Below are 6,437 nucleotides of genomic sequence, written 5' to 3'. Positions count from 1 at the left end.
CGCGACGAGATGCTCGATAGGTGGGAGAGCGATACAGAACGAGGAGAAAGATTTTTCTTCGAGAGGCTCGATTTTTGTCGTCCGTTTCAATCGCTCTGCAGAGCAACTAAAGGTCGTGGAAGTGCAACTGCTTTTATTTGAACTCTCTGAAACCTTTGATGCAAGAAACCAGGCTTGGTGTCGACGCCATACGCTGTTCGGGGAAGGTATACTCTTCCACTCTGGTTTTCCGTCAAGAGAACTTGAATTCATGGACTCGTTGAATGACTCAAAATAAAAAAACCCACCATTACAACTGTACGAGTCATAAACAGCAATGTTTTTGATCCCTACCCTATTAAATCACACAACGCATATGTCGCTATTTATATACTAAACAACTGAAAACTCTCTCTAATCAAGTACAATATGCTATGTAATCATATACAATATAATTTTCCTCTACTTCTTGGCTTTTGAAAAAAACATACAAATTCGAGGCAAATATTCTCTGTAGTCCAGTTGTGTAAGATGCCCTTGTTATATTTATTATTATTTACACCAATTTCTGTGCAAATGCTCTTGGGCTGGCGGTTGATCATGATATGCTGTAAAGAGATCGTAATACCGCTGTTTATTGGTGTGATAAATGGGAATTTGTCGCTTAATGCAGCGAACATGTAAACTCATCGTTTTTACTCGGGTAAAAAAACCGCCATACCTTGCACCAATTATTCCATCACCATCAATGGAGCTCTTCTCGAACGTGTTCTGTTTTCAAGATAATGCACACTTCATAAGTTCAACCTGGGGTATTCCTCCCACAGTAAGAGAATTGTGACCAGAGCGCAAGGAATATTGTTGGATTTTTAAATGTCCCCGTACTACTATAATGTGAAATTCTGTCTTCGATTGGATTGGGCTCTAATGAATGGCCCATCGGACAAATCAAATGGGTTAAAGTTAAGTCTCTGCGGTATAAATCGTCACCTTCACAGCTCCAAATCCTGCGTTTTTGCGTTTTCTCTGTGAGGCAACATTCAAATGTTGTTTATCAAGCGACCTATAATTATTGACATGTATAATCTATACAAATTAAATATTCCCTCTTTCCGCGATTTACCTCGTTTCCGAAATCAAACTAAATTTACAGTAATGTTCGAGCCGACATTTTTACACAAACAGCCCCGTTCTTAATGGCAGACAGCATCAATCTTTATAGAGATACATGTCAGAGTTCAATAAAATTTCTTCAAATTTGATTTTTTCTCTTCCTCACGTGGGTTCAAAGATAAATTGTCTGCTTTGTTATATATTTTGTATGATAGCATTTTTTTCTGTGTTGTTGGTTTTTCCTTGGCAATTTTCATTAGTGTTGGTATTTTGTTTATATGTTTTATTGCAAATGTGTAAGTAGATTTGCCCTTTTATTTAAGGTGATATGTGCATCGAAAGTGAACGACCTCAACTTTTGCTCAAACTTTCGTCGATGAAATTTTCAACCAACCATTCTCTGTCAAAATCAAGAATAAAAATCGGGGTCACCGTGCAATTTTTGGTACTAGAGAAACAAATTACCCAAGATTTACAGATATTTGAAATTCAAAATGGCCACCCTCCCTGTGTTAACTCTATGGAGAGAAACAAAATTTTCGATTTTCGAAAAATTAAGACAATGAAAAGTTTTCTTTTACCAAGAGCTTTCAACCCTCACAAATGATAGATCAGAATAGAATTGATAAATTTTATAGCCCGAATATCTGTCCCAAAGGCGCGTTATAATATAGTATATATAATATAGTATATAGTAAAGTAAAATAGGCTAAAGAGGGTGACGATTCAGTGAGTGACTGCAATACGGCAACAAAGCAGTAATTTTCAATATATAGGCCTATTAGCTTCAACTTTGTAAAGAAAATTACTAATACCACATCCTGCAACAAGCATGAGATTGAAAAGAGTGACGTTGCGCTAGAGACAACAAGCGCTAAAATCACCATAAAGAATGAAACACCACAGGGTTTAAATGTTTCATCCAAACAGTAATCTTATAATCTCTAGCCATCTTTACGACAGATCGAAGCATTACCGCTAAAAATTGTACAAAACATTTCTGTAGAGCTGTTATTCAAACTCATTAAATATTCATTAAACATTTATCTTCTGGACTGAACATTTATCTTCCGGACTGACTGGAACATCTGTAATGGGCTCTGGAGCGTACATTATTTATTGCCTTCGTTTGGTAATATGTGTTACTTGTATCGCTATTAATGACATAGAAAGAAAATGGAAAGAAAATATGACGTCATCACGGTCTACTCGAAGCTGGGTAGGATTGGAGAAATGTTAATCTTCAAAAACATTTATTTTGATTCCTCTCTTTGCACATTGCTGTCGCTGACAGAAATCACTTAGATGGAGATGATGACGGGAAAAACTGAAGCAAAAGCCTCGGGTCTCTAAAATAGTGGGCCCAATCGTACCTATAATGGTAATCTCTTAGGCTAGGGAGTCACTTTTGAATAGAGAAACTCCCTAAGAATTGTAACATAGTTGTAGTTTGATCTCCTTTACTATTACAGTTTTACTGAAATCAAACTGTGAAAAATATAATTCTCGTTGTCTTATTTGGCAGAATTCAGTCTTAAAGAGGCACTCCCATTTGGTAACATTTTTAAAACACATTTTTTTAATGCCAACGGTCGATATTTGACGTGGCGACTGCGCCGCGCGGATCGCGAGATATCGATAAAAACATGTCACTTCCCGAGCGTATTTTTCACATCCCGAAGTTTTACGATCGTTTCTGATTTTGACCCGAAATCCCCCGAGGGTTTGTTGTTGTGCTGTTGACGATATTCTAGGGAGTCTATAATAAGTTCGGACGACGCAATTAATTTACTGCCACTGCAAAGACTTTATATACAGCATTATGCCTTTACCACAGGTCAGTTTTTGAAAACTTCTTCTTAGCTTTTGTCGTTTTCATTATTCTAAATCAGTTGTATTATATTTTTAACCAATACCACATAAACATCAGTTTTTACGTGTTAAATATTAGCTGCCTCCGATAACTACATTTTGTCGTCTGCCCACACAGTACGTGTGGTCCGCCGCGCGCGGTGGCCGCTATGTATCAACTGCACGTAACTGGGCTTGTCACCTATGCGAATTCTGGTGGAATCAGCAAAAATTGTTTTCCGTTTTTTCACCAAGTCAGTAAGACTCATCTTTATCCTAGGGGCATGACCGATCACCGACGCGAGTGGTTACCAGGTACTGTGGCGTACAGCAGCGTCAGTGTAGACTCGTACTCCATATAGCTTCATTGACAATGGCCCCAGTGCCGAACGTTCGATGTTTGGAAGCTGCATTTATTTACGTATAGGTGGGCCACCGGAATTCAAACTTTTACTTTTTTGAAGACATGTTTTTATCGACATCTCGCGATCCGCGCGCAGTCGCCACGTCAAATATCGACCGTTGGCACTAAAAAAATGTGTCTTAAAAATGTTACCAAATGGGAGTGCCATTTTATTAAATACCTCTTTCAAAGGAAATTTTGGAATGACCAACATGGGTTGGGAAACGATTTCAAGGGGTCAATCAACAACATTTACGGATATTTCATGACATTAAAAAGCTATCAACTTGAAGGTATCTAACCTTATTAAATTTCAAATACACACTATCGGTGCCTTCACTTCCTAAACATGATTATTTTGTAGGATTTCAACTCGGATCATCGTTTTCAGTAGATGGCTTCCATATTCAGACGGAATTTTGTCCTTTGCAAAACATCTCCAGGTGGTCAGATACTGCATGACAAATATGTCACAACGGTCATATCCAATGTGATTTTGTACACAGATATTCATCAGCTTGGTTGATCCATGAGATCGAAAGCTCAGTACGCTGAAAAACATTGACTGCTTGTGCTTATGTAGAAACTTCATTCTACAATATGATTTTGTCTTGCAAATTGCAATCAGCAGAGTCTCTACACTCTGAAGAATCCATACCCAACTGCAAAATTTACGCCCCAAGGTTCACGGAACTCAACAAGTCCTTGCGGTTCAAGTCACTGTTCTGTTGTAGCTCTTTGTTAGTTCGAGTCACTCTCTTTAGATCCCTCTAAGGTCGTTGGTAACTAATAATAGCTGCCTAACAATAAGCAGTTGACCTCCTGTAATCCTACCTGCAGGAAAATACTTTGATTATGACCATTATTATTTGCCAGATCCCTCTGAGATGCCCAAAACAACATCCTATTAAAAGCAAGAGTTACAAAAGTTCATTTTATTCTATGTTTAGGATAAAACACGATTGGAACTAATTTTGGATAATTGGATGGTGAAGTAATGTCAATTTCATCTGCAAATGTAACATCATATGCTTTTCTTTATAAGTTACACACTGTTTGTATGAGTATTTGTAATATCGCCAACATTCAGCTATATGGCACCTAACATTTTGAGAAATTTGGAAAATATGAAAATCAAATTATCCCAAATTAGTTCCAATCATGTTTAGGATAACAAAAATATGTGCCAAGAGAGAAAACGGAAAAATTCATGGCCTAGTCAAGATGCTGGGCTATTAAGAGTCACATGAAATTGAATGCTGAGGTGATGAGATGTATTTTATTCATACATATAGAAATAAAGGGCTGTCAAGTGGAATATTTGACCATCTGGAGAATAGTGGGTAAAATTTTCTTGGTGCTAAAAAGTGGGGTTGTCTTGAGTTGACATTGAAGGGCCCTGCTGACAAATGGCTGCACATCTATGATTTGTTTATGCACAAATGTTTTTCAAAATAAAAATAATAGAAATGTTACATCCAATGATGAAGAAAACGTTATCTGAAACATGCTTCCTTGTCACCGGGGATGCGTGTGGCTTTGAGCAAAATGCTGATGATTGTAGTCCTTTAATTACAAACGAATGACCAGACAATTCCCAGGCGTTGAATAATGACTCAGTGTAAACCTGGTGTTGTTGAAAAAAAGGCACATTGTTTATCACCTCGGACATCTGCAGAAGATTTGGGATGTTGAATTTGATGTCATTCTGCCGGTTGAAAATGTCAGATGGCCCATCAAGGTCCATCTGCATGTCAAAGATTAAACACTGAAGATAAAGAAAGAGCCTCCTGGATCACACTTAAGTGATTTAAAGTGGCAATGATTATGACTTGTGTACAATGGCAAATCTTCCAGCCCTGTGTTTTGAAACGGTTGGCTGTGTGCAACCTAAAAGTCAAAACATCAGAATAATTTGAGTCTGTCTGGAAATCTTTTAGAGTTAACCCTAGATCAATACATCTCACATATAAAATTCTTGCGCCACAGAAAATGAACTCTTTTTGTAAAATCCTCTGGACTCGGATGGAATACTGAAATTCTTTAATACATACGAGTTCGTAAAGATATATATCTGAGTTAATGCTTTGGAAATTAAAAATCAGAATAGAATTGCACACTAAAAGCAATATACAAGTCTCATGTTGTGAAATGGATCGTAAAAAGTTAACCATTGTATATCAATTACAAAGTATACAGATGAAAAAATCAGGGCAAAGTGATTGGTCACATGTGTTATGACACCTCCATCATAATGTGCTACATTTTCTCATTAAACCGAAGGCAAATTTCACCATAAATTTGATGACAGCATATAGAAAGTAACTTTCAGCTCTTGTCAAGGTGACATATACTGCTCAGAATGTATCAAGGTTGCCAGATTCAAATATTGCCTGGAAACAGAATCTTAGAGTACTAGTAAAGACTTTCTGTCCAGAAATGATATGAGTAACAAATATACACCATGCATCTGCCATCATCAATGATACATTTAAGGTTGCATGCACCTCATAAACACAGAAAGTTGTACTATTTCATGCTCAAACTTTCCTCAAGAAAACTTTAAACCATTCTGTTTCATGATCAGCAACTCAATGAATCCAGAAGCACGATGAAAAGTTTGGCATTACAGAATCAGATTGCGTAAATTTAGTGATATTTGAAATTTCAAATGGCCACTCTACCCTATGTTAAGGTACTATGTGCCTCAAAATTGAAAGACTTGAATTTTTTGCTCAAACATTCTAAAAGAGAAAAAGTCAGATCATTACCTTGCTAAATCAAGAATACAAATCAGGGAGCTAGTATGCAAAATTTGGTAGTAGAGAATTACTGACTCCTGAAATTCAAAATGGCTGCCAGCCTTGTGTTAACTCAGCAAGGAAAAATCAAAATTTCGATTTTCACAAAAGTAAGCCAGTGAAAGTTTAGTTACTATGTGAGCTTCAAATGAGCCCCAAACAAGTGCATTCAAGAAATTAAAAAGTGCCACAGATAAGCAATCCATGTTGGCATTACTAAAAAATAGCGTCAATGACACTGTAGCTCCCATCCTGGACTATTTAGTGTCAGGTCAGATATTTGAACATGT

Source organism: Ptychodera flava, chromosome 13 (genome assembly GCF_041260155.1).
Source record: "Ptychodera flava strain L36383 chromosome 13, AS_Pfla_20210202, whole genome shotgun sequence".
Lineage (NCBI taxonomy): Eukaryota > Metazoa > Hemichordata > Enteropneusta > Ptychoderidae > Ptychodera > Ptychodera flava.
Note: the sequence above shows the minus strand (reverse complement) of the source record.